Raw genomic sequence first — 27980 nt, 5'->3', positions numbered from 1 at the left:
AATGCAAATGGAAAAAATGTAAATGGTGACAATAAAACTTTTTCGAAAGAAAAAATCTGTTCTTATCAGTTTAATATCTGATACGTCCCCCATCCGGGGACTACATATTAAATGGATTTTTAGATCACGGAGCTGGAGCCGGGGCTTGCTCCGTCCATTCCACGCATCGGCCTGGTATTGCAGTGTCTCCAGGAATGGTGTGCTTTCCCGTTTTCGGGAATGCCATTTATTGTGACGAATAGCAGTGCAAGTAATGAGGTCTGCCTTTGCAGGTCTTGTGGTTTATTGCGGACTCTCTTCTGAGGCACCCCCCTGAGGTGTTGGACTCTTCCACTAACGATGCTCCCACCTGAGGTCTCGGAGTCTTTCACTGACGAGGTGATGTATCGAATTCGGTGTGTTTGGTTAAAGGGAGTCAACTAAAACCAGCGTTGGGAAGCAGTTTCCAGGCCAGTAATGGAAGTCGCCCATCCTTCCTTTGTTGGGGTTTACGGAGGGCTAACCGTTGGTGAGGATGGTAGAGACGCAAATTGTACCTCTGGCTGGCCGCCTGGGTCTTCATACTTACCTGGCAGGGGAGACACCATGATCAAGAAGGCGGTTCACCCAGGGCGAGGCTTGTCCATTGCACTACGGCCATGTTGACCCCTGCAAATTCCCCAAATGTGGGAATCTCGACTGCATAATTTATGGTAGTGGGGGACTGCGTTCGCGCTCTCCCCTGAATTAACTGGTGAAACAAAGCAGAAAGATCTATCTCAGTTACTCTTTAGTTTCAGAATGATGAGCCCTGCCACATGCTGGGTATGTGTTTTGAGCTCATGAAACAAAATCACTTACGCTCTTGAAATATCGGTCCCTGGTGTGTGGTTTAGTTCGAATTTTGCACAGACCTCACTTTGCAAGTCGATTGGATTGACTGCAGCCTAGCTGTAGCTGTCTCCATGTTTGTTTTTCGTTGTGCTTTTTCAAATCATATTAGTTCTTTTCCGCTTACAGCGCCACCTAGTGGCCTGTCGCAGCGCCCTTTTACACCTGACCGCTGACTGAGCCCCTGCACAGGTGTGCCGATTTGGGTGAAGGGATCTCACTCCTTCCTGGAGTTATAGCCATTTGAGCCACCTCGGCCACACCACCTTGGCACGTTTTGAGGTCCCCTCGCCAAGGTGAATGGAAATTTCCACTTTTTTTTGGATGATTATTGACAGTCAGACTCCAGAGAAGCATTCTGTGCTGATCTGGGTGGGACTGGGCCAAATACCTGCCGCTAGTTTGCAAAAGAAGGTTTTCGACAAAATCCCAAATACCCGAAAATTTCTTCAGAGCGACGAGCCAATCTGAGACCTGCATCTCGTTCGGCTCGAGCCAAGGATTCCGATGACATAAGGCACGTGGCTCTGCGACGAACCGTTTGGGAGTTACGAGGGATGCCGTACTCTCTGTCGCCGCAGAGCCAGCGTCAGGCCGATCGGGGCGAGGCCCGGTGACGTTGCAGACGGGGGAGGGTACTACCATCACACAGCGTTTCAGGTGTTTCCATCTTTGTTTGATGGTCCTTTTACATTTCATTTTTCTTATTTTTCCGCTTACAGCGCCACCTAGTGGCCTGTCGCAGCGCCCTTTTACACCTGACCGCTGACTGAGCCCCTGCACAGGTGTGCCGATTTGGGTGAAGGGATCTCACTCCTTCCTGGAGTTATAGCCATTTGAGCCACCTCGGCCACACCACCTTGGCACGTTTTGAGGTCCCCTCGCCAAGGTGAATGGAAATTTCCACTTTTTTTGGATGATTATTGACAGTCAGACTCCAGAGAAGCATTCTGTGCTGATCTGGGTGGGACTGGGCCAAATACCTGCCGCTAGTTTGCAAAAGAAGGTTTTCGACAAAATCCCAAATACCCGAAAATTTCGTCAGAGCGACGAGCCAATCTGAGACCTGCATCTCGTTCGGCTCGAGCCAAGGATTCCGATGACATAAGGCACGTGGCTCTGCGACGAACCGTTTGGGAGTTACGAGGGATGCCGTACTCTCTGTCGCCGCAGAGCCAGCGTCAGGCCGATCGGGGCGAGGCCCGGTGACGTTGCAGACGGGGGAGGGTACTACCATCACACAGCGTTTCAGGTGTTTCCATCTTTGTTTGATGGTCCTTTTACATTTCATTTTTCTTATTTTTCCGCTTACAGCGCCACCTAGTGGCCTGTCGCAGCGCCCTTTTACACCTGACCGCTGACTGAGCCCCTGCACAGGTGTGCCGATTTGGGTGAAGGGATCTCACTCCTTCCTGGAGTTATAGCCATTTGAGCCACCTCGGCCACACCACCTTGGCACGTTTTGAGGTCCCCTCGCCAAGGTGAATGGAAATTTCCACTTTTTTTGGATGATTATTGACAGTCAGACTCCAGAGAAGCATTCTGTGCTGATCTGGGTGGGACTGGGCCAAATACCTGCCGCTAGTTTGCAAAAGAAGGTTTTCGACAAAATCCCAAATACCCGAAAATTTCGTCAGAGAGACGAGCCAATCTGAGACCTGCATCTCGTTCGGCTCGAGCCAAGGATTCCGATGACATAAAGCACGTGGCTTTGCGACGAACCGTTTGGGAGTTACGAGCGATGCCGTACTCTCTGTCGCCGCAGAGCCAGCGTCAGGCCGATCGGGGCGAGGCCCGGTGACGTTGCAGACGGGGGAGGGTACTACCATCACACAGTGTTTCAGGTCTCCCAGACTTACCAAAGCCGAGATGGGCATCGTCGTGTCCGGCTTCTTCCCCGCTGCATCAAATCAACATCGCTTCTCGGCCTTTTGGCTAAGATCACGTATCTTGTCGGACGGTTGAGACAGCGATCGCCTCTTGGAGGTTTCCTGACTTGAGATCTTTTTATATCTTGAGTCACACAACTTCGAGAGGTACATTGAATTCTGCTGCTTCGGGCTCCAACAAGTTTTAAGGTAAGGTCTTTTAATTATTTATTTGGTTATTTATTGTTGTATTTATTGTTGTTTTAAGTTTTAAGGCTGTTGGTGCCTCCATCATGTCGGCTGCCCGTGCCGGCGTGCGGAGGCACCACAGCGTGCGTTTTTTATTCAGGCAGGTTGAGGGGAAGCTCCTTGGAATGTCCCGTATGGACTTTTCAAGGAAGCTGATCCAAAAGACCTTAGCTTTTAGATCTGACGACCTGAATTGTTTGATGACTCTGCCCTTGAACAAAGGATTTGATGTCAGTTTTAAAACCGCTTCCCTGCTTAATGACTTTTGGCAAAGGTTTGATTCAGTTAAAGCCCAGTTCTCCATGTTCACTGTCGAGAAACTTTCGGATAACACACTTAAAACTGTGATTGTCAGGATGTTCAATGAAACAGTGACTGGAGATGATATTTGTGTTTGGTTGGGTAGATTTTGCACTGTTCGAGGCCAGCCTGTCAAAGTGTTGGATGAAGATGGCATTTGGACATGCTCCTGGCGAATTCCCATTAAACAATGGGAAGACGCTGGGGGCTACCAGGGCCTGAAACATCTGCCTTCCATGATTGTGCTCGGAGAGAACAGAGGCTACATACATTATCAAGGAATGCCCAAACTCTGCAGGAAGTGTTGCAGGTTTGGTCATCTCGCTGAAGCATGCCAAGAGTTAATATGTGGGAAGTGTAGAGAAATTGGTCACAGTTTTGATGATTGTACCAATGGCAGACGGTGTAATCTTTGTGGAGAAACAAACCATCTCTACAGAGACTGCCCTAAAAGTTTTGCCAACAAGCTCAAAATGGCCGCCCCACATGGGCAACAAACGAATGAACAAAGGAAAGAGGAGGCGGTCCCTGAGGTTTTGGCGGGAATTTCAAATCCCCTGCCGGCCTCAGGGATTGGGCAGGAAGGAGGAAGTGGGGCGGCCACAGGGGCGGAGTCAGATATTGAACTGGAAAAAGTCACGGAAGGAGAAGTGAGCGAGGAAGAAACAAGCTCTTCCCTAGAAACGGTGTCAGATTTGGTGCAGGAATCCAGTGGGAGTGAATTTGAGTGTTCACTCCCAAATGCTCAAGTGCAAAAAAGACCTGCGGGATCTCCTCTGGTGGATACAGAGGAGAAAAAAGCTAGGGCAGCACAGCGGCTTGATAGTTCCGATTTGGAAGATCAAGAACGTATGTGGCCCCTAGAATCCCCAAATGAGGTTTCCTTTTTGCACATCAAGCTAAGAACATCGTCGCCTAGGGAGTTACAAGAGGGTTTCTCTGTAGCACCCGATGTGTCGAGCACCTGCTCTCCGGGCCCCAGTTCATCTGGGAGAAAGGAAGAGCAGGTGAAACAAGATAAAACATGATTTTAAGCATATTTTTGTAGTCTTTTAGTCTTCTGTTTAAATGTCTCATACTGTTTTAACCATACTGCTCATGGCCCTCACTATCTCTACCATAAATGTAAGAAGTGTGAGGTCCACCTTGCGAGCACAGAGCATTTTATCCCTTTTAAAGTCTTTTAAGTCAGATTTGTTTTTACTGCAAGAGTGTGCTCTGCCCTTTTTAAGTAACCACAGGAAGTTGGAGGAGATGTGGACCATGGGGCCCTCAATATGGAGTGGCTCTAACTTCAACAAGAATGATGGTGTCGCTATTTTAATAAAAAATTCAAACATCACGGTGAAGGATAGCACTGTGGTGAGGGAAGGGCGGGCTCTTTTAGCAAACTTGACTTTTTTAGGGAGAGATTTTAAGGTTCTTAACGTGTATGGTTTTACAGGAAAAAATGACAGGTATGAGCTTTTAGAAGACCTGCAGCCCCACATGTTAGGCAGGGCTCCCCTAATAGTAGCAGGGGATTTTAACTGTGTTTTATCAAAAACAGATAGGAAGAGAGTAGGAGAAGATTTTAAGGTCGATAAGACATCGGTTTTATTACAAAATTTAGTCAAGGATTTTAAGTTAGTTGACTGTTTTAAACAACTGCATCAAAGAGAGGAGGGCTTCACCTGGTTCAGTGGTGATGGCGCCAGAGCCTCTCGAATTGACTATGTTTTTACAAGGGACTGCCCGCCAACCGATGCAACATTGACCCCTCTCTTTTTTTCTGATCACATGATGCTGTCTTGCACCCTTTCACTTTCCCCGGGTGTGACGGTAGGAGGAGGGATGTGGAAGCTGAACTGTTCCCTATTGGTGGATGAAGAAGTGGTTAGAGAATATAGGGAGCAGTTCAGCCAATGGCAGACCCTCCAAGACTTTTATGAGACACGTGCACAGTGGTGGGAAATGGTAAAGGACCGGACAAGACAGTTTTTTAGGAAGGTAGGGAAAGATAAAAAGAATAGGGAAAAGAGATGCATGATGGGGTTGCAAAAAAGATTACAAAGATATTTTAATCTTTTAAATAATGGTTTTGATTTTAGCCAAGAAATAACAGATGTAAAAAAAGAAATGTCAGTTTTATCTCGTATCCAAAGTAAAGGTGTTATTTTAAGAAGCAAAGAAAGAGAAATAGAGGAAGGTGAAAAGTGTACAAGTTACTTTTTTAAAAAGATAATAACAAGGGGAGGGGCAATAACCAGTGTTAAGGTAGGAAGGAGGGATGCAAACACAACAGAAGAGATTTTAAAAAATGTAGAGGGATTTTATGAGGATTTGTATTGTAAAAAAGATGTACACGACGATACGGCAAGGGAAGTTTTAAATTTTTTAGTCAAGAATGTTAATGGCCAAAATAAGTTTTTATCCCAAGATTTTAATATTTTAGAATTACATAAAGCTCTTAAAGGTTTTAAAAAGGGGAAGTCCCCAGGAGCAGATGGACTTCCCCTAGAGTTTTATCTTACTTTTTGGGATATTTTAGCACATGAATTATTGGCTGTTTTTAACAACTTTGAGACTCTTGACAGACTACCCGACAGTTTTAGGATAGGGATAGTGTCTTTACTGTACAAAAAAGGGGACAGGACTGACTTAAAAAATTGGAGACCAATCACGCTTTTAAATTTCGATGGTAAACTTTTTAGTAAGATTTTAGCGACACGCATGTCGACTGTTTTAGAGGACGTGATCCACCCGGATCAAGCTTCTGCTGTGCCCGGAAGAAAGATAACAGACAACCTAGTGCTGATTAGAGACGCCATCTGTTACGCGAGAGACAGAAATATTCGGCTAGTAGTCCTAAATTTAGATTTTGAAAAAGCATTTGATCGAGTCTCGCACCAGTACCTCTTCCAGGTACTGGATAAAATGGGGTTTCCAGAGAGGTTTATAGCCTGGGTGGGACTGCTGTACAAGGGAATAGTCAGCAAAATTCTAATAAATGGGCATCTTTCCAAAGCTGTGAACATACACAGTGGTGTCCGTCAGGGATGTCCTTTATCTCCTCTTCTGTATGTGGCTTGCATCGAGCCACTGGCACAGATCTTGAGAAGGGACAAATGGATCAAAGGACTGGACGTTCCTGGGACGGGTGGACTGACGGCGACCTGTGCTTTATACATGGACGACGTAACTCTTTTAGCCACGGACCTTTTATCCATACGAAGAGCACTGGACTTGACTGACTGGTACGGTCGGGCCTCGGGCGCCAAACTCAATAGAAACAAGTCCGAGGCCCAGCTCTTCGGGCCGTGGGGAGACGCGGACACAGGAGGACTTGATTTGGTTTTTAAAGACAATGATTTTAAGATTTTAGGCGTTAAATTTGATAAAGACGGAGGTGGACGAGACAACTGGACTGACTTGCTAGGGAAAGCTAGGAAAAGACTGGGGTTTTGGGGACTAAGACAGTTGACAATTGAAGGTAAAATTTTAATTTTTAAATCTGTGATTTTACCTCTGATTTTACTTGTCTGTTCTGTTTTTAGCCCCCCTCGGCGGTTCCTGGTGAGACTGGAGAGGGCGGTGTTTTATTTCCTGTGGGGGTCCAAGTGGGAGCGCCTGAAGAGGGAGACCATCAAGAAAAGGCCAGAGAACGGTGGAAAAGGCCTCCCAGACCCCCATCTGTTTTTAGGCAGCCGCTTCACCGCCCTGCACATTAGTTATGCCATGACCCCATCCAAAGAAAACAAGACGGCTGCAATGGTGCGATTTTGGATGGGGTCTTACCTAAGAACATTGAAAATTTTACCAGTAGACTTGAAAACCCCAGTGTCTTTTAACTTGCCTAAAGAGTACAGTTTTATAAAAATTTTTTTAAAGAAATATCTTTTAGAGAGTGAAGATGTCACCATTTTAACTAAACACAAGTCTCTCATTTCTGTTGTGCAGGACCGGGAACCGGTGAGTCCAGTTCCAGGCCTCACACTAGGTGAGGCCAAACAAGTTTGGAGGAACGCTGCTCACCCCGCTCTCCAGAACAGGCACAAGGATTTATCATGGATGGTGGCTCATGAGATCCTCCCGGTCAGGGCGGTTATGCACTCCAGAGGCATGGCCAAAAACCCCATCTGCCCTCGGTCCGGCTGCAATTCCCCGGAGACCGTCCACCACCTACTCTGGGAGTGCGGTGCTGCGCGGGACCTGTGGGCCAAGACCGGCCCCTTGTATTTCCCGTGCCTACCAGCAGGTGGGGCCCAGTTCGGGTACCAGCTCGCCATCCTTGGGGTGGGCCGGGGCTTGAAGGACATGACAGCACAGGAATTCACCTCGCTCTGGCTCACCCTCAACGTCATCAAGGATGCCATCTGGGCCACCAGAAACCTGCTGGTGGGGAAACGCGTTACGGTAACCCTACATGCATGCGAGCTAAAGGTAACATCAATGCTGCAGGGGTACCGGACGACGAAATTCGGACGGGGGGGCCGGGGCCGCACAGAGAGGGTCCCGGCAGGCACCGACCCTGGCTGCCCGTAGATGCACCCTCACCATTCTGGCTACGGGAACAGCGGGCCAGCGGGCCGGAGGAGAGGGGATCTCCGCTGAGCCTGTAAAGCAGCATCTCATGTCCCTGTTCTGGAGAGTGGGGTGAAGACCGACTTGATAAGGACTCACCCCCGGTCTTGCACAACAGATGTTTTTTTTTTTATTTGGTTTTTATCCTATAAATTGGTTTTTATTGTGTTTTATTAATGAAATTGGTTTTATTAACATGCATATGAGGCTTGTTTGCTTTTTTAAATTTGTATTTTACTTTTGAAACCGATCGCACCTTTTAAACACACCTCAAATATGGACTTTTAAAAACAAGCAAAACACTGTGGTTTAATCAATTTTTTTTAACAATGATTGTTTCTTTCATTTTACCATGTGTATTTATTATATATTATATGGCTTGTTTTAATGTGTGCTTGAAAAAAAAAAAAATGTGTGTGAAAGTAAAAATGCAAATGGAAAAAATGTAAATGGTGACAATAAAACTTTTTCGAAAGAAAAATCTGTTCTTATCAGTTTAATATCTGATACGTCCCCCATCCGGGGACTACATATTAAATGGATTTTTAGATCACGGAGCTGGAGCCGGGGCTTGCCCCGTCCATTCCACGCATCGGCCTGGTATTGCAATGTCTCCAGGAACGGTGTGCTTTCCCTTTTTCGGGAATGCCATTTATTGTGACGAATAGCAGAGCAAGTAATGAGGTCTGCCTTTGCAGGTCCTGTGGTTTATTGCGGACTCTCTTCTGAGGCACCCCCCTGAGGTGTTGGACTCTTCCACTAACGATGCTCCCACCTGAGGTCTCGGAGTCTTTCACTGACGAGGTGATGTATCGAATTCGGTGTGTTTGGTTAAAGGGAGTCAACTAAAACCAGCGTTGGGAAGCAGTTTCCAGGCCAGTAATGGAAGTCGCCCATCCTTCCTTTGTTGGGGTTTACGGAGGGCTAACCGTTGGTGAGGATGGTAGAGACGCAAATTGTACCTCTGGCTGGCGGCCTGGGTCTTCATACTTACCTGGCAGGGGAGACACCATGATCAAGAAGGCGGTTCACCCAGGGCGAGGCTTGTCCATTGCACTACGGCCATGCTGACCCCTGCGAATTCCCCAAATGTGGGAATCTCGACTGCATAATTTATGGTAGTGGGGGACTGCGTTCGCGCTCTCCCCTGAATTAACTGGTGAAACAAAGCAGAAAGATCTATCTCAGTTACTTTTTAGTTTCAGAATGATGAGTCCTGCCACATGCTGGGTATGTGTTTTGAGCTCATGAAACAAAATCACTTACGCTCTTGAAATATCGGTCCCTGGTGTGTGGTTTAGTTCGAATTTTGCACAGACCTCACTTTGCAAGTCGATTGGATTGACTGCAGCCTAGCTGTAGCTGTCTCCATGTTTGTTTTTCGTTGTGCTTTTTCAAATCATATTAGTTCTTTTCCGCTTACAGCGCCACCTAGTGGCCTGTCGCAGCGCCCTTTTACACCTGACCGCTGACTGAGCCCCTGCACAGGTGTGCCGATTTGGGTGAAGGGATCACACTCCTTCCTGGAGTTATAGCCATTTGAGCCACCTCGGCCACACCACCTTGGCACGTTTTGAGGTCCCCTCGCCAAGGTGAATGGAAATTTCCACTTTTTTTGGATGATTATTGACAGTCAGACTCCAGAGAAGCATTCTGTGCTGATCTGGGTGGGACTGGGCCAAATACCTGCCGCTAGTTTGCAAAAGAAGGTTTTCGACAAAATCCCAAATACCCGAAAATTTCGTCAGAGCGACGAGCCAATCTGAGACCTGCATCTCGTTCGGCTCGAGCCAAGGATTCCGATGACATAAGGCACGTGGCTCTGCGACGAACCGCTTGGGAGTTACGAGCGATGCCGTACTCTCTGTCGCCGCAGAGCCAGCGTCAGGCCGATCGGGGCGAGGCCCGGTGAGCCAAGGATTCCGATGACATAAGGCACGTGGCTCTGCGACGAACTGTTTGGGAGTTACGAGCGATGCCGTACTCTCTGTCGCCGCAGAGCCAGCGTCAGGCCGATCGGGGCGAGGCCCGGTGACGTTGCAGACGGGGGAGGGTACTACCATCACACAGCGTTTCAGCTGTTTCCATCTTTGTTTGATGGTCCTTTTACATTTCAATTTTCTTATTTTTCCGCTTACAGCGCCACCTAGTGGCCTGTCGCAGCGCCCTTTTACACCTGACCGCTGACTGAGCCCCTGCACAGGTGTGCCGATTTGGGTGAAGGGATCTCACTCCTTCCTGGAGTTATAGCCATTTGAGCCACCTCGGCCACACCACCTTGGCACGTTTTGAGGTCCCCTCGCCAAGGTGAATGGAAATTTCCACTTTTTTTGGATGATTATTGACAGTCAGACTCCAGAGAAGCATTCTGTGCTGATCTGGGTGGGACTGGGCCAAATACCTGCCGCTAGTTTGCAAAAGAAGGTTTTCGACAAAATCCCAAATACCCGAAAATTTCGTCAGAGCGACGAGCCAATCTGAGACCTGCATCTCGTTCGGCTCGAGCCAAGGATTCCGATGACATAAGGCACGTGGCTCTGCGACGAACCGTTTGGGAGTTACGAGCGATGCCGTACTCTCTGTCGCCGCAGAGCCAGCGTCAGGCCGATCGGGGCGAGGCCCGGTGAGCCAAGGATTCCGATGACATAAGGCACGTGGCTCTGCGACGAACCGTTTGGGAGTTACGAGCGATGCCGTACTCTCTGTCGCCGCAGAGCCAGCGTCAGGCCGATCGGGGCGAGGCCCGGTGACGTTGCAGACGGGGGAGGGTACTACCATCACACAGCGTTTCAGGTGTTTCCATCTTTGTTTGATGGTCCTTTTACATTTCAATTTTCTTATTTTTCCGCTTACAGCGCCACCTAGTGGCCTGTCGCAGCGCCCTTTTACACCTGACCGCTGACTGAGCCCCTGCACAGGTGTGCCGATTTGGGTGAAGGGATCTCACTCCTTCCTGGAGTTATAGCCATTTGAGCCACCTCGGCCACACCACCTTGGCACGTTTTGAGGTCCCCTCGCCAAGGTGAATGGAAATTTCCACTTTTTTTGGATGATTATTGACAGTCAGACTCCAGAGAAGCATTCTGTGCTGATCTGGGTGGGACTGGGCCAAATACCTGCCGCTAGTTTGCAAAAGAAGGTTTTCGACAAAATCCCAAATACCCGAAAATTTCGTCAGAGCGACGAGCCAATCTGAGACCTGCATCTCGTTCGGCTCGAGCCAAGGATTCCGATGACATAAGGCACGTGGCTCTGCGACGAACCGTTTGGGAGTTACGAGCGATGCCGTACTCTCTGTCGCCGCAGAGCCAGCATCAGGCCGATCGGGGCGAGGCCCGGTGAGCCAAGGATTCCGATGACATAAGGCACGTGGCTCTGCGACGAACCGTTTGGGAGTTACGAGCGATGCCGTACTCTCTGTCGCCGCAGAGCCAGCGTCAGGCCGATCGGGGCGAGGCCCGGTGACGTTGCAGACGGGGGAGGGTACTACCATCACACAGCGTTTCAGGTGTTTCCATCTTTGTTTGATGGTCCTTTTACATTTCAATTTTCTTATTTTTCCGCTTACAGCGCCACCTAGTGGCCTGTCGCAGCGCCCTTTTACACCTGACCGCTGACTGAGCCCCTGCACAGGTGTGCCGATTTGGGTGAAGGGATCTCACTCCTTCCTGGAGTTATAGCCATTTGAGCCACCTCGGCCACACCACCTTGGCACGTTTTGAGGTCCCCTCGCCAAGGTGAATGGAAATTTCCACTTTTTTTGGATGATTATTGACAGTCAGACTCCAGAGAAGCATTCTGTGCTGATCTGGGTGGGACTGGGCCAAATACCTGCCGCTAGTTTGCAAAAGAAGGTTTTCGACAAAATCCCAAATACCCGAAAATTTCGTCAGAGCGACGAGCCAATCTGAGACCTGCATCTCGTTCGGCTCGAGCCAAGGATTCCGATGACATAAGGCACGTGGCTTTGCGACGAACCGTTTGGGAGTTACGAGCGATGCCGTACTCTCTGTCGCTGCAGAGCCAGCGTCAAGCCGATCGGGGCGAGGCCCGGTGACGTTGCAGACGGGGGAGGGTACTACCATCACACAGCGTTTCAGTTGTTTCCATCTTTGTTTGATGGTCCTTTTACATTTCATTTTTCTTATTTTTCCGCTTACAGCGCCACCTAGTGGCCTGTCGCAGCGCCCTTTTACACCTGACCGCTGACTGAGCCCCTGCACAGGTGTGCCGATTTGGGTGAAGGGATCTCACTCCTTCCTGGAGTTATAGCCATTTGAGCCACCTCGGCCACACCACCTTGGCACGTTTTGAGGTCCCCTCGCCAAGGTGAATGGAATTTCCACTTTTTTTGGATGATTATTGACAGTCAGACTCCAGAGAAGCATTCTGTGCTGATCTGGGCGGGACTGGGCCAAATACCTTCCGCTAGTTTGCAAAAGAAGGTTTTCGACAAAATCCCAAATACCCGAAAATTTCGTCAGAGCGACGAGCCAATCTGAGACCTGCATCTCGTTCGGCTCGAGCCAAGGATTCCGATGACATAAGGCACGTGGCTTTGCGACGAACCGTTTGGGAGTTACGAGCGATGCCGTACTCTCTGTCGCTGCAGAGCCAGCGTCAAGCCGATCGGGGCGAGGCCCGGTGACGTTGCAGACGGGGGAGGGTACTACCATCACACAGCGTTTCAGTTGTTTCCATCTTTGTTTGATGGTCCTTTTACATTTCATTTTTCTTATTTTTCCGCTTACAGCGCCACCTAGTGGCCTGTCGCAGCGCCCTTTTACACCTGACCGCTGACTGAGCCCCTGCACAGGTGTGCCGATTTGGGTGAAGGGATCTCACTCCTTCCTGGAGTTATAGCCATTTGAGCCACCTCGGCCACACCACCTTGGCACGTTTTGAGGTCCCCTCGCCAAGGTGAATGGAATTTCCACTTTTTTTGGATGATTATTGACAGTCAGACTCCAGAGAAGCATTCTGTGCTGATCTGGGCGGGACTGGGCCAAATACCTTCCGCTAGTTTGCAAAAGAAGGTTTTCGACAAAATCCCAAATACCCGAAAATTTCGTCAGAGCGACGAGCCAATCTGAGACATGCATCTCGTTCGGCTCGAGCCAAGGATTCCGATGACATAAAGCACGTGGCTTTGCGACGAACCGTTTGGGAGTTACGAGCGATGCCGTACTCTCTTTCGCCGCAGAGCCAGCGTCAGGCCGATCGGGGCGAGGCCCGGTGACGTTGCAGACGGGGGAGGGTACTACCATCACACAGCGTTTCAGGTCTCCCAGACTTACCAAAGCCGAGATGGGCATCGTCGTGTCCGGCTTCTTCCCCGCTGCATCAAATCAACATCGCTTCTCGGCCTTTTGGCTAAGATCAGAGGGACGTGGTCGCGATCATCTTCTCTTGAAGGAAATAGACTATTACTGGGCGGTGGTTGTAGTCTCTCCGGACAGGGATATATCTTGGACTTCACCTGTGAACAGCATTTTTTTTTTCTTGTTTTTTCTTTCTTCAGGTTCTTTTTCCAGCTCGCTTAGGAAGGAGAAAAACACTAGCGTTCACAGGTGAAGTGCCCTTTTATTTATTTATTTTGCTGTATTATTATTTAGTGTCCTTTTAAAAGTCTAGTTATTTATTCTATCAGTCTTTTAGACATGTATTGGCTGTTGTACGTATTTTCAAAGGGCTGTTGGTGCCTCCACCATGTCGGCTGCTCGTGCCGGCATGCGGAGGCACCACAGCGTGCGTTTTATGTTTAAAAAAAATGATGATGGAACGTTAATGGGGATGTCCAGACTTGATTTCTCACGGAAACTCGTACAAAAGGTTTTAGGATTTTCAGCAAATGATGTAAATTGCTTATTGACTCTTCCCCAGAACCGTGGTTTTGATTTGAGCTTTAAAAGCGCTGCACTGCTAAATGTTTTCTGGTCTCGTTTTGAAGCGGCAAAAGCCAGTCTTTCCATGTTCACAGTTGAAAAACTGACAGACAATTCCCTGAAAGTGGTAATTGTTCGAATGTTTAATGAAACTGTGAGTGGAGATGACATAGCGATATGGTTGGCGAGATTTTGCTCTGTTCGGGGCCAGCCTGTTAAGGTTTTAGACGAGGACGGCATCTGGAATGGCGCGTGGAGAGTTCCCATTAAACAATGGGAGGATCCACACGGCTTCCAGGGCTTAAGTCAGATTCCTTCTATGATTGTGCTGGGAGAAAACAGAGGCTACATTCATTATCAGGGGATGCCCAAACTGTGCCGTAAATGCAGTCGGTTTGGGCACCTCATAGAGGCATGTCAGGAAACAGTTTGTGGTAAGTGCAAAGAAATTGGGCACATCTATGAAGAATGTACCAATGGCAGAAAGTGCAATCTTTGTGGTGAATCCAACCATCTCTACAGAGACTGCCCTAAATCCTTTGCCAACATATTAAAAGCAAAAATGGCTGCCACCAAAAACCAAACGAGTGAAAAAGAGGCAGTCCCTGAGGTTTTGGAGGGAATTTTGAATACCCAACCAAGCCCAGGGACTGGTCGAGACGGAGCGGAAGGGGCGGGTCAAGGGGTGGAGTCAGACGCGGGTAACGGTCGGGAGGAGGAGACTCCGCCCATCCAATTAGGAAAGCAAAATGTGAGTATGGAAATGGATAAAGAAAGTGAAGAGGAGAAAGAGTCAGATGAATTGACCCCCTCCTCTTTGGAAACTGTATCCGATCTAGATGTGGTGAAGTGAGTGACTCGTTGCCACGTCACCCTCATTACATATATGGCCAATAGGGTTCTGCCCCTTGGGGTATATAGACTCTTTGGATGCTCCCTGGGATACGTCATTGAAAGCCCGCCCCTTTGTCATTCATTCCAAGAGACCGTGGAGGTATGTGTGTTAGCCGTGTAGCCGGTTGTTTTGATGTTAGTATTAAGTGATGTTTCATTGTGCCTTCATCTGTATCTGTTTAGTGTGACACTCGGCCATCGAGGCTGTGCACGTTCTCGTGGCGACACTCACATTGTGGTAAGTTCTAATGTTAGTTTTTAACTTTGTGTAGTTTGTTTGTTTGAGCGACCTGCAATGCGTTTTAGTGTGGCGTGCCTTCGGTCGCCCATTGGTGTGACGTCTCCTCATAGCTGCGTTGGAGTATCAGCTGTTTATTGACTCATTAACATCAAATGACTGTCATATGATTTCCGTGTGCCTGTGATTGTTTGTGTGCGCGCGCCGAAATTGAATCAGGGTGAGTACATTTACGATCGTTTCTTTTAATCTGCAACTGTTTTTAATTAGATAGTTAATGAATATTTGTGTTTAGGAGTTCTCTTTTGCCCGTGTTAAAGCCAGGCTGAGCAGCTACTTTAGCAACTTGCTGTCAGCAATCCATGCTTCATTGAGCCACGTTTGCTGCTTTGTGGAAGCCGAATATCACTGCTGGACTCCACTTTATCTATTGCTCAGGCAATATGTTGTTTATGTTGTATGAATGTGGCTGGTTTTGTTACCAGTCCTTAGCCGCATGATCATCACTGTTAAATACCTGTGATTCATTACATGGAGTGATAATTAGCCTACCAAACTGGTCCCATCATTTGTGTAGGTTGGACTGATTGTGTGATTTTTGTGTTGTGACCGTTTGAATGGTTTATATTTATTTTCTTTGTCTTTATTATAGATGACCATTTATCTTATAACTTGATTTTTGTTTTCATTATTTGTCTCATTGTGATTTGGTTTATCTCTAATCATTTCTATATTTATTTCTTTTCTGTATTCTGCAGGAGCTGGGTTTTCCTGGAGGCAGGCTGGTGGTTTTAGCTGCAGGCCTTCACCCTAAGTAGGGGTTATAAGTGTGGTGTGACTTTTTATCACTATTTTGTAGTGGAGTGATTCTTCAAAGTGTGTTTGATTGCCATATGCAGCTATAGCTAGCCTGCTTCTCTGTGGTCTCAGCCCCTGCAGTGATCATATTCTTTTTGTTTTGGTTGCCTTTTTGATTACGAAATGACACAATTGATTGTGTTATTTGTTTAATTGCTTTCTTTAATAAAAATTGCCTGTTTCAATGTGAACTCACGTCTCTTGCCTCTCCTGAGTAAACGGACTTGTGTCCTATTTATTAGATTATTTCCCCGGTAATTCGGGGTGGCGTAGTCACTACTAGACGGCCACGTAGTGCTACATAGACACCGAGCAAAACACTTCAAGCATTATAGGCGGAATAACTCTAGATTGGTTACCTAATGCTCAGCTGCAGAAAAGACCTGCGGGGTCTCCTTTGTGTCAAACAGAGGAGAAAAAGTTGAGGTCCACCAGCTCAAGTAATGAGGAAGGAGACAGGGTGTGGCCCTCAGCCTCCCCGAATGAGGTTTCGTTTCTGCAAATACAGCTAAGAACATCATCGCCAAAGGAGCCGCAAGAGATTTTCTCTGCGGATCCTAAGGCGGTGGACTCCTCCGTTCCTGAACCCAATACTATCACTAGTAAAGAGGAGCGGGTGTCACAAGAGTTTTTTTGATTAAAATGAACTTTGTAGTCTTTTAAATAAAATGTTTTAGTTCCTTTTTAAGCTCATGCCTTTTTACCTAATTTATTCACCATGGCCCTCACAATTTCAACAATAAATGTAAGAAGTGTGAGGTCCATGGTCAGAGCACATACTATTTTATCCTTCTTAAAATCTCAAAAGTCAGATGTCTTTTTACTACAAGAGTGTGCCTTACCCTTTTTATCTAGTTACAGGAGGTGGGAGGAGTTATGGACGCCGGGACCCTCCATATGGAGCGGGTCCAACTTTAACAAAAATGATGGAGTGGCGATTTTAATAAATAACCCTCACATCCTGGTGAAGGGGAGCACGGTGGTAAGAGATGGGCGGGCTATTTTAGCGAATATGACTTTTTTAGATAGAGATTTTAAGGTGTTAAATGTGTACGGTTTTACAGGTAAAAACGATAGGTATGAGCTTTTAGAGGAACTGCAGTCCCACATGCTGGGGAGGGTACCATTAGTGGTAGGGGGAGATTTTAACTGTGTTTTAGCCAAAACTGATAGGAAGAGGGTGTGGGCAGATTTTAGGTTTGATAAGACATCAGTTTTAATGCAAAGTTTAGTTAAGGATTTTAAATTAACTGACTGTTTTAAGACTTTGCATCCAAGAGAGGTGGGCTACACCTGGGTCAGTGGTGATGGCACCAACGCCTCTCGCATTGACTACATTTTCGTACGCGATTGCCCGCCGACTGATGCTATATTAACACCCCTATTCTTTTCCGATCACGTTATGCTGTCTTGCACTATTTCCTTCACCACAAAATTGACGGTAGGGGGAGGGATCTGGAAACTGAATTGCTCCCTTTTGCAGGATGAGGAGATAGTTAGTGACTACAGGGAGCAATTCAGTCAGTGGCAGACCCTCCAAGACTTTTTCGATTCACGTGCACAGTGGTGGGAGATGGTGAAACACCGGACGAGACTGTTTTTTAGAAAGAAAGGGATTGGGAAAAAGAACAAAGAAAAGAGACGCATGCTGGGACTGCAAAAAAGATTACAAAGGTATTTCAAGTTTGTTAATGGAGGGTTTGATTTTAATGAAGAATTAAATGAGGTTAAAAAAGAAATGGCTGATTTGGAAAAACAAAGAAACAAAGGGTTGATTTTAAGAAGTAAGGAACAAGATCTGGAGGAAGGTGAAAAATGCACAAGATACTTTTTTAAGAGGATTTTAACAAATAAAGGGGTAATTACTGAATTAAAAAAGGGGGAGAAGGAAGCCAGAAATACAGAAGAGATAATAGAAGAAGTAGAAAGATTTTATACAGATTTATACAACAAAAAAGAGATAACAGAGGAAGCCATAGAAAATATTTTGGGAAATTTAGAAAAGAAAATTGATAATGAGTGTGCTATTTTAACCCAAGATTTTACTCTTTTAGAGCTTACAAAATGTATGAAGGATTTTAAAACTGGTAAGTCGCCGGGAAGTGATGGCCTTCCCGTGGAATTTTATTCAAAATTTTGGGACATTTTAGCACCAGAACTTTTAATGGTTTTGAAGGACTTTGATAGACTGGACCGACTCCCCGACAGTTTTAGACTAGGAATTGTTTCACTTTTGCATAAAAAAGGAGATAGGACAGATTTAAAAACGTGGAGACCAATCAGCCTTTTAAATTTGGATTGCAAACTTTTTAGCAAGCTTTTAGCTAAACGCATGTCCCTGTTTTTAAAGGATGTGATCCACCCGGATCAAGCATGTGCTGTGCCCGGGAAGAGGATCACGGACAGTCTGATATTGATCCGAGACACCATCTGTTTTGCGAGAGACAGAAACATTGGCCTAATAGTGGTAAATTTAGATTTTGAAAAAGCTTTTGATCGGGTCTCGCACCAGTACCTATTGCAGGTACTGGAGAAAATGGGCTTCCCAGGGAGGTTTTTAGCATGGGTGGGATTGCTGTATAATGATATAACCAGCAAAATTCTTGTAAATGGGCATTTAACAAAAGCTGTTAACATTCACAGCGGCGTCCGTCAAGGGTGCCCGTTATCCCCGCTCTTGTATGTGGCATGCATTGAGCCATTGGCACAGCTTTTGAGAAGGGACCAACGGATCGCAGGATTTAAGCTACCAGGAGGTTTGATAGCAAAATGTGTTTTATACATGGACGATGTGACAATTTTAACGACTGACTTTTTATCTGTCCGAAGAGCTTTGGAACTTACAGATTCTTATGGACGGGCCTCTGGCTCCAAATTAAACAGAAACAAGTCAGAGGCCCAGCTCTTCGGACAGTGGGGCGACATAGACATGGGAGGACTGGAAGTGACTCTAAGAAAAGATAATATAAAAATTCTAGGCATAAAATTTGATAGGGAGGGGGGTGGACAAGGTAATTGGACCAATGCTTTAGGGAAAGTAAGACAGCGACTGGGTTTGTGGGGACTAAGGACTTTGACGATGGAGGGAAAGATTTTAGTTTTTAAAGCTGTGATTTTACCTCTGTTTTTATTGTTGTGCTCTGTTTTTACCCCCCCCAGGTCCTTCATTTTAGCAGTGGAACGTGCTGTCTTTTATTTTCTCTGGGGATCCAGGTGGGAGAGAATAAAGAGAGAAACAGTCAAGAAAAGAAAGGAAAACGGAGGCAAAGGACTGCCAGACCTAAGCCTTTTTTAGGGAGTCATTTTACAGGATTACATTTTAAGTATGCCACGGCCCCATCCAGTGATAAGACCGCAGCAATAGTGAAGTTTTGGATGGGGTCGTACTTACGCTACCTACAAATTTTAACCGTAGATCTTAGAACCCCAGTGTCTTTTAACTTGCCAAAAGAATATGCATTTATTAATTTTTTTTTAAAGAAACATGACCTAGAACGAGAAAATGTGGACATTTTAAAAGACCATAAAAAGATTATCTCTGTTGTGCAGGACCGGGAGAAGGTGAGCCCAGTTCCAGGGCTAACTGAGAGCGAATCCAAAACAGTGTGGAGAAACGCAGCCCACCCCGCTCTTTGGAACCGGCAAAAAGACCTGATGTGGATGGTGGCCCATGAGATCCTACCAACCAGGGCGGTTATGCACTCCCGCGGCATGGCCGCCAACGCAAAGTGCCCACGGCTCGGGTGTAATCAGGAAGAGACCGTGCGGCACGTCCTCTGGGAGTGCGGTGCTGCACGGGACCGGTGGACCGCGACCGGCCCCCTGGTTTTCCCATGCCTGCCAGCGGGTGGGGTCCAGATGGACTATAATCTCGCCGTCCTAGGGGTGGGCCGGAGGATAAAGGATTTAACATCAAAACAGTTCACAACACTCTGGTTCACCCTGAATGCTATAAAGCATGCAATCTGGACTGCCAGAAACCTGCTGGTGGGGAAACGGGTGATGGTGCCCCTCCAAGCCACTGTAAGGATGGTGGAGAACATGCTGCAGGGGCACCGCGCCCAATCATTCAGAGCGGGGGCCGGGGTTGCCACTGAGAGAGTCCCGGCCACCACCGACCCTGGTTGCCCGTAGATGTACCTTCACCACTTCCGGCTACGGGAGCAGCGGGCCAGAGAGTACGGATCTCCTCTGGGTCACTGAAGCTGGGTTTGATTGCCTGGGACCGAAGAGTGGGAGAGGCCCAAATTGAAAGATTACCTCCCTGATCAAGCACAATAGAGAACCCCCTTTTTTTTTTTTATTACATAGTTTTATTTTGGCTTTTAAAACACACTGAAAGCACTTTAAAGGAAAATAAAAATGTATGTAAAAGAACAATTCATCAATGTGTAACCTTATAACCCCCCCTTTTTTTTTTTTTTTTTTTTTTTTTTTTCTTCCCTTATGGTCATTTCAAGTACTTTGTCTGTATCTTAACATAAGGCATGTCTTGGAGATCCAGGATTTTAGTGGTGTGTTAACCGTCATTGGAACGATTGTTTTTTACATTTTTTATTTTTATTTTTTACTCATACCTGCATGTGAACATATATGTTGTATTTTATCTATTACTTGACGTACTGTTGTACCACTTTTGATTAAATATCAATAAAACCAGTCAAAAAAAAAAAAAAAAATCTGTTCTTATCAGTTTAATATCTGATACGTCCCCCATCCGGGGACTACATATTAAATGGATTTTTAGATCACGGAGCTGGAGCCGGGGCTTGCTCCGTCCATTCCACGCATCGGCCTGGTATTGCAGTGTCTCCAGGAACGGTGTGCTTTCCCTTTTTTGGGAATGCCATTTATTGTGACGAATAGCAGAGCAAGTAATGAGGTCTGCCTTTGCAGGTCCTGTGGTTTATTGCGGACTCTCTTCTGAGGCACCCCCCTGAGGTGTTGGACTCTTCCACTAACGATGCTCCCACCTGAGGTCTCGGAGTCTTTCACTGACGAGGTGATGTATCGAATTCGGTGTGTTTGGTTAAAGGGAGTCAACTAAAACCAGCGTTGGGAAGCAGTTTCCAGGCCAGTAATGGAAGTCGCCCATCCTTCCTTTGTTGGGGTTTACGGAGGGCTAACCGTTGGTGAGGATGGTAGAGACGCAAATTGTACCTCTGGCTGGCCGCCTGGGTCTTCATACTTACCTGGCAGGGGAGACACCATGATCAAGAAGGCGGTTCACCCAGGGCGAGGCTTGTCCATTGCACTACGGCCATGCTGACCCCTGCGAATTCCCCAAATGTGGGAATCTCGACTGCATAATTTATGGTAGTGGGGGACTGCGTTCGCGCTCTCCCCTGAATTAACTGGTGAAACAAAGCAGAAAGATCTATCTCAGTTACTTTTTAGTTTCAGAATGATGAGTCCTGCCACATGCTCCAGGACTCCTTCCTGGAGTTATAGCCATTTGAGCCACCTCGGCCACACCACCTTGGCACGTTTTGAGGTCCCCTCGCCAAGGTGAATGGAAATTTCCACTTTTTTTGGATGATTATTGACAGTCAGACTCCAGAGAAGCATTCTGTGCTGATCTGGGTGGGACTGGGCCAAATACCTGCCGCTAGTTTGCAAAAGAAGGTTTTCGACAAAATCCCAAATACCCGAAAATTTCGTCAGAGCGACGAGCCAATCTGAGACCTGCATCTCGTTCGGCTCGAGCCAAGGATTCCGATGACATAAGGCACGTGGCTCTGCGACGAACCGTTTGGGAGTTACGAGCGATGCCGTACTCTCTGTCGCCGCAGAGCCAGCGTCAGGCCGATCGGGGCGAGGCCCGGTGACGTTGCAGACGGGGGAGGGTACTACCATCACACAGCGTTTCAGGTGTTTCCATCTTTGTTTGATGGTCCTTTTACATTTCAATTTTCTTATTTTTCCGCTTACAGCGCCACCTAGTGGCCTGTCGCAGCGCCCTTTTACACCTGACCGCTGACTGAGCCCCTGCACAGGTGTGCCGATTTGGGTGAAGGGATCTCACTCCTTCCTGGAGTTATAGCCATTTGAGCCACCTCGGCCACACCACCTTGGCACGTTTTGAGGTCCCCTCGCCAAGGTGAATGGAAATTTCCACTTTTTTTGGATGATTATTGACAGTCAGACTCCAGAGAAGCATTCTGTGCTGATCTGGGTGGGACTGGGCCAAATACCTGCCGCTAGTTTGCAAAAGAAGGTTTTCGACAAAATCCCAAATACCCGAAAATTTCGTCAGAGCGACGAGCCAATCTGAGACCTGCATCTCGTTCGGCTCGAGCCAAGGATTCCGATGACATAAGGCACGTGGCTCTGCGACGAACCGTTTGGGAGTTACGAGCGATGCCGTACTCTCTGTCGCCGCAGAGCCAGCGTCAGGCCGATCGGGGCGAGGCCCGGTGACGTTGCAGACGGGGGAGGGTACTACCATCACACAGCGTTTCAGGTCTCCCAGACTTACCAAAGCCGAGATGGGCATCGTCGTGTCCGGCTTCTTCCCAGCTGCATCAAATCAACATCGCTTCTCGGCCTTTTGGCTAAGATCAGAGGGACGTGGTCGCGATCATCTTCTCTGGAAGGAAATAGACTATTACCGGGCGGTGGTTGTAGTCTCTCCGGACAGGGATATATCTTGGACTTCACCTGTGAACAGCATTTTTTTTCTTGTTTTTCTTCTTTCTTCAGGTTCTTTTTCCAGCTCGCCTAGGAAGGAGAAAAACACTAGCGTTCACAGGTAAAGTGCCCTTTTATTTATTTATTTTGCTGTATTATTATTTAGTGTCCTTTTAAAAGTTTAGTTATTTATTCTATCAGTCTTTTAGACATTTATTGGCTGTTGTACGTATTTTTAAAGGGCTGTTGGTGCCTCCACCATGTCGGCTGCTCGTGCCGGCATGCGGAGGCACCACAGCGTGCGTTTTATGTTTAGAAAAAATGATGATGGAACGTTAATGGGGATGTCCAGACTTGATTTCTCACGGAAACTCGTACAAAAGGTTTTAGGATTTTCAGCAAATGATGTAAATTGCTTATTGACTCTTCCCCAGAACCGTGGTTTTGATTTGAGCTTTAAAAGCGCTGCACTGCTAAATGTTTTCTGGTCTCGTTTTGAAGCGGCAAAAGCCAGTCTTTCCATGTTCACAGTTGAAAAACTGACAGACAATTCCCTGAAAGTGGTAATTGTTCGAATGTTTAATGAAACTGTGAGTGGAGATGACATAGCGATATGGTTGGCGAGATTTTGCTCTGTTCGGGGCCAGCCAGTTAAGGTTTTAGACGAGGACGGCATCTGGAATGGCGCGTGGAGAGTTCCCATTAAACAATGGGAGGATCCACACGGCTTCCAGGGCTTAAGTCAGATTCCTTCTATGATTGTGCTGGGAGAAAACAGAGGCTACATTCATTATCAGGGGATGCCCAAACTGTGCCGTAAATGCAGTCGGTTTGGGCACCTCATAGAGGCATGTCAGGAAACAGTTTGTGGTAAGTGCAAAGAAATTGGGCACATCTATGAAGAATGTACCAATGGCAGAAAGTGCAATCTTTGTGGTGAATCCAACCATCTCTACAGAGACTGCCCTAAATCCTTTGCCAACATATTAAAAGCAAAAATGGCTGCCACCAAAAACCAAACGAGTGAAAAAGAGGCAGTCCCTGAGGTTTTGGAGGGAATTTTGAATACCCAACCAAGCCCAGGGACTGGTCGAGACGGAGCGGAAGGGGCGGGTCAAGGGGTGGAGTCAGACGCGGGTAAATGTCGGGAGGAGGAGACTCCGCCCATCCAATTAGGAAAGCAAAATGTGAGAATGGAAATGGATAAAGAAAGTGAAGAGGAGAAAGAGTCAGATGAATTGACCCCCTCCTCTTTGGAAACTGTACCCGATCTAGACACCGAGCAAAACACTTCAAGCAGTATAGGCGGAATAACTCTAGATTGGTTACCTAATGCTCAGCTGCAGAAAAGACCTGCGGGGTCTCCTTTGTGTCAAACAGAGGAGAAAAAGTTGAGGTCCACCAGCTCAAGTAATGAGGAAGGAGACAGGGTGTGGCCCTCAGCCTCCCCGAATGAGGTTTCGTTTCTGCAAATACAGCTAAGAACATCATCGCCAAAGGAGCCGCAAGAGATTTTCTCTGCGGATCCTAAGGCGGCGGACACCTCCGTTCCTGAACCCAATACTATCACTAGTAAAGAGGAGCGGGTGTCACACGAGTTTTTTTGATTAAAATGAACTTTGTAGTCTTTTAAATAAAATGTTTTAGTTCCTTTTTAAGCTCATGCCTTTTTACCTAATTTATTCACCATGGCCCTCACAATTTCAACAATAAATGTAAGAAGTGTGAGGTCCATGGTCAGAGCACATACTATTTTATCCTTTTTAAAATCTCAAAAGTCAGATGTCTTTTTACTACAAGAGTGTGCCTTACCCTTTTTATCTAGTTACAGGAGGTGGGAGGAGCTATGGACGCCGGGACCCTCCATATGGAGCGGGTCCAACTTTAACAAAAATGATGGAGTGGCGATTTTAATAAATAACCCTCACATCCTGGTGAAGGGGAGCACGGTGGTAAGAGATGGGCGGGCTATTTTAGGGAATATGACTTTTTTAGATAGAGATTTTAAGGTGTTAAATGTGTACGGTTTTACAGGTAAAAACGATAGGTATGAGCTTTTAGAGGAACTGCAGTCCCACATGCTGGGGAGGGTACCATTAGTGGTAGGGGGAGATTTTAACTGTGTTTTAGCCAAAACTGATAGGAAGAGGGTGGGGGCAGACTTTAGGTTTGATAAGACATCAGTTTTAATGCAAAGTTTAGTTAAGGATTTTAAATTAACTGACTGTTTTAAGACTTTGCATCCAAGAGAGGTGGGCTACACCTGGGTCAGTGGTGATGGCACCAACGCCTCTCGCATTGACTACATTTTCGTACGCGATTGCCCGCCGACTGATGCTATATTAACACCCCTATTCTTTTCCGATCACGTTATGCTGTCTTGCACTATTTCCTTCACCACAAAATTGACGGTAGGGGGAGGGATCTGGAAACTGAATTGCTCCCTTTTGCAGGATGAGGAGATAGTTAGTGACTACAGGGAGCAATTCAGTCAGTGGCAGACCCTCCAAGACTTTTTCGATTCACGTGCACAGTGGTGGGAGATGGTGAAACACCGGACGAGACTGTTTTTTAGAAAGAAAGGGATTGGAAAAAAGAACAAAGAAAAGAGACGCATGTTGGGACTGCAAAAAAGATTACAAAGGTATTTCAAGTTTGTTAATGGAGGGTTTGATTTTAATGAAGAATTAAATGAGGTTAAAAAAGAAATGGCTGATTTGGAAAAACAAAGAAACAAAGGGTTGATTTTAAGAAGTAAGGAACAAGATCTGGAGGAAGGTGAAAAATGCACAAGATACTTTTTTAAGAGGATTTTAACAAATAAAGGGGTAATTACTGAATTAAAAAAGGGGGAGAAGGAAGCCAGAAATACAGAAGAGATATTAGAAGAAGTAGAAAGATTTTATACAGATTTATACAACAAAAAAGAGATAACAGAGGAAGCCATAGAAAATATTTTGGGAAATTTAGAAAAGAAAATTGATAATGAGTGTGCTATTTTAACCCAAGATTTTACTCTTTTAGAGCTTACAAAATGTATGAAGGATTTTAAAACTGGTAAGTCGCCGGGAAGTGATGGCCTTCCCGTGGAATTTTATTCAAAATTTTGGGACATTTTAGCACCAGAACTTTTAATGGTTTTTAAGGACTTTGATAGACTGGACCGACTCCCTGACAGTTTTAGACTAGGAATTGTTTCACTTTTGCATAAAAAAGGAGATAGGACAGATTTAAAAACGTGGAGACCAATCAGCCTTTTAAATTGGGATTGCAAACTTTTTAGCAAGCTTTTAGCTAAACGCATGTCCCTGTTTTTAAAGGATGTGATCCACCCGGATCAAGCATGTGCTGTGCCCGGGAAGAGGATCACGGACAGTCTGATATTGATCCGAGACACCATCTGTTTTGCGAGAGACAGAAACATTGGCCTAATAGTGGTAAATTTAGATTTTGAAAAAGCTTTTGATCGGGTCTCGCACCAGTACCTATTGCAGGTACTGGAGAAAATGGGCTTCCCAGGGAGGTTTTTAGCATGGGTGGGATTGCTGTATAATGATATAACCAGCAAAATTCTTGTAAATGGGCATTTAACAAAAGCTGTTAACATTCACAGCGGCGTCCGTCAAGGGTGCCCGTTATCCCCGCTCTTGTATGTGGCATGCATTGAGCCATTGGCACAGCTTTTGAGAAGGGACCAACGGATCGCAGGATTTAAGCTACCAGGAGGTTTGATAGCAAAATGTGTTTTATACATGGACGATGTGACAATTTTAACGACTGACTTTTTATCTGTCCGAAGAGCTTTGGAACTTACAGATTCTTATGGACGGGCCTCTGGCTCCAAATTAAACAGAAACAAGTCAGAGGCCCCGCTCTTCGGACAGTGGGGCGACATAGACGTGGGAGGACTGGAATTGACTCTAAGAAATGATAATATAAAAATTCTAGGCATAAAATTTGATAGGGAGGGGGGTGGACAAGGTAATTGGACCAATGCTTTAGGGAAAGTAAGACAGCAACTGGGTTTGTGGGGACTAAGGACTTTGACGATGGAGGGAAAGATTTTAGTTTTTAAAGCTGTGATTTTACCTCTGTTTTTATTGTTGTGCTCTGTTTTTACCCCCCCCAGGTCCTTCATTTTAGCAGTGGAACGTGCTGTCTTTTATTTTCTCTGGGGATCCAGGTGGGAGAGAATAAAGAGAGAAACAGTCAAGAAAAGAAAGGAAAACGGAGGCAAAGGACTGCCAGACCTAAGCCTTTTTTTAGGGAGTCATTTTACAGGATTACATTTTAAGTATGCCACGGCCCCATCCAGTGATAAGACCGCAGCAATAGTGAAGTTTTGGATGGGGTCGTACTTACGCTACCTAAAAATTTTAACCGTAGATCTTAGAACCCCAGTGTCTTTTAACTTGCCAAAAGAATATGCATTTATTAATTTTTTTTTAAAGAAACATGACCTAGAACGAGAAAATGTGGACATTTTAAAAGACCATAAAAAGATTATCTCTGTTGTGCAGGACCGGGAGAAGGTGAGCCCAGTTCCAGGGCTAACTGAGAGCGAATCCAAAACAGTGTGGAGAAACGCAGCCCACCCCGCTCTTTGGAACCGGCAAAAAGACCTGATGTGGATGGTGGCCCATGAGATCCTACCAACCAGGGCGGTTATGCACTCCCGCGGCATGGCCGCCAACGCAAAGTGCCCACGGCTCGGGTGTAATCAGGAAGAGACCGTGCGGCACGTCCTCTGGGAGTGCGGTGCTGCACGGGACCGGTGGACCGCGACCGGCCCCCTGGTTTTCCCATGCCTGCCAGCGGGTGGGGTCCAGATGGACTATAATCTCGCCGTCCTAGGGGTGGGCCGGAGGATAAAGGATTTAACATCAAAACAGTTCACAACACTCTGGTTCACCCTGAATGCTATAAAGCATGCAATCTGGACTGCCAGAAACCTGCTGGTGGGGAAACGGGTGATGGTGCCCCTCCAAGCCACTGTAAGGATGGTGGAGAACATGCTGCAGGGGCACCGCGCCCAATCATTCAGAGCGGGGGCCGGGGTTGCCACTGAGAGAGTCCCGGCCACCACCGACCCTGGTTGCCCGTAGATGTACCTTCACCACTTCCGGCTACGGGAGCAGCGGGCCAGAGAGTACGGATCTCCTCTGGGTCACTGAAGCTGGGTTTGATTGCCTGGGACCGAAGAGTGGGAGAGGCCCAAATTGAAAGATTACCTCCCCGATCAAGCACAATAGAGAACCCTTTTTTTTTTTTTTTTTTTTTTTAAATAGTTTTATTTTGGCTTTTAAAACACACTGAAAGCACTTTAAAGGGAAATAAAAATGTATGTAAAAGAACAATTCATCAATGTGTAACCTTATAACCCCCTTTTTTTTTTAATTTTTTTTTTTTTTTTTTTTTTTTTTTTTTCTTCCCTTATGGTCATTTCAAGTACTTTGTCTGTATCTTAACATAAGGCATGTCTTGGAGATCCAGGATTTTAGTGGTGTGTTAACCGTCATTGGAACGATTGTTTTTTAATTTTTTATTTTATTTTTTTTTACTCATACCTGCATGTGAACATATATGTTGTATTTTATCTACTACTTGACATACTGTTGTACCACT

General features: G+C 46.4%; 3 non-coding genes and 3 pseudogenes across 3 annotated transcripts; all 6 read left to right on the top strand.

Annotated features, from left to right (window-relative positions):
• The first annotated feature begins 33 nt into the window (after positions 1–33).
• LOC132134029 (U2 spliceosomal RNA) lies at positions 34–208 on the top strand (annotated as a pseudogene).
• A 352-nt stretch (positions 209–560) lies between these two features.
• Positions 561–724, top strand: LOC132134018 (U1 spliceosomal RNA). Its single transcript, XR_009429330.1, has one exon. It is a non-coding gene; the product is annotated as a U1 spliceosomal RNA (small nuclear RNA).
• Positions 725–8310: 7586 nt separating this feature from the next.
• LOC132134024 (U2 spliceosomal RNA) lies at positions 8311–8484 on the top strand (annotated as a pseudogene).
• A 352-nt stretch (positions 8485–8836) lies between these two features.
• LOC132134025 (U1 spliceosomal RNA) lies at positions 8837–9000 on the top strand. Its single transcript, XR_009429334.1, has one exon. It is a non-coding gene; the product is annotated as a U1 spliceosomal RNA (small nuclear RNA).
• An 11354-nt stretch (positions 9001–20354) lies between these two features.
• LOC132134027 (U2 spliceosomal RNA) lies at positions 20355–20557 on the top strand (annotated as a pseudogene).
• Positions 20558–20909: 352 nt separating this feature from the next.
• On the top strand, positions 20910–21073 carry LOC132134014 (U1 spliceosomal RNA). Its single transcript, XR_009429326.1, has one exon. It is a non-coding gene; the product is annotated as a U1 spliceosomal RNA (small nuclear RNA).
• The last annotated feature ends 6907 nt before the right edge of the window (positions 21074–27980 follow it).

This window comes from Carassius carassius, unplaced genomic scaffold (genome assembly GCF_963082965.1).
Source record: "Carassius carassius unplaced genomic scaffold, fCarCar2.1 SCAFFOLD_134, whole genome shotgun sequence".
NCBI lineage: Eukaryota > Metazoa > Chordata > Actinopteri > Cypriniformes > Cyprinidae > Carassius > Carassius carassius.
This window is presented reverse-complemented; position numbering and strand designations above follow the sequence as displayed.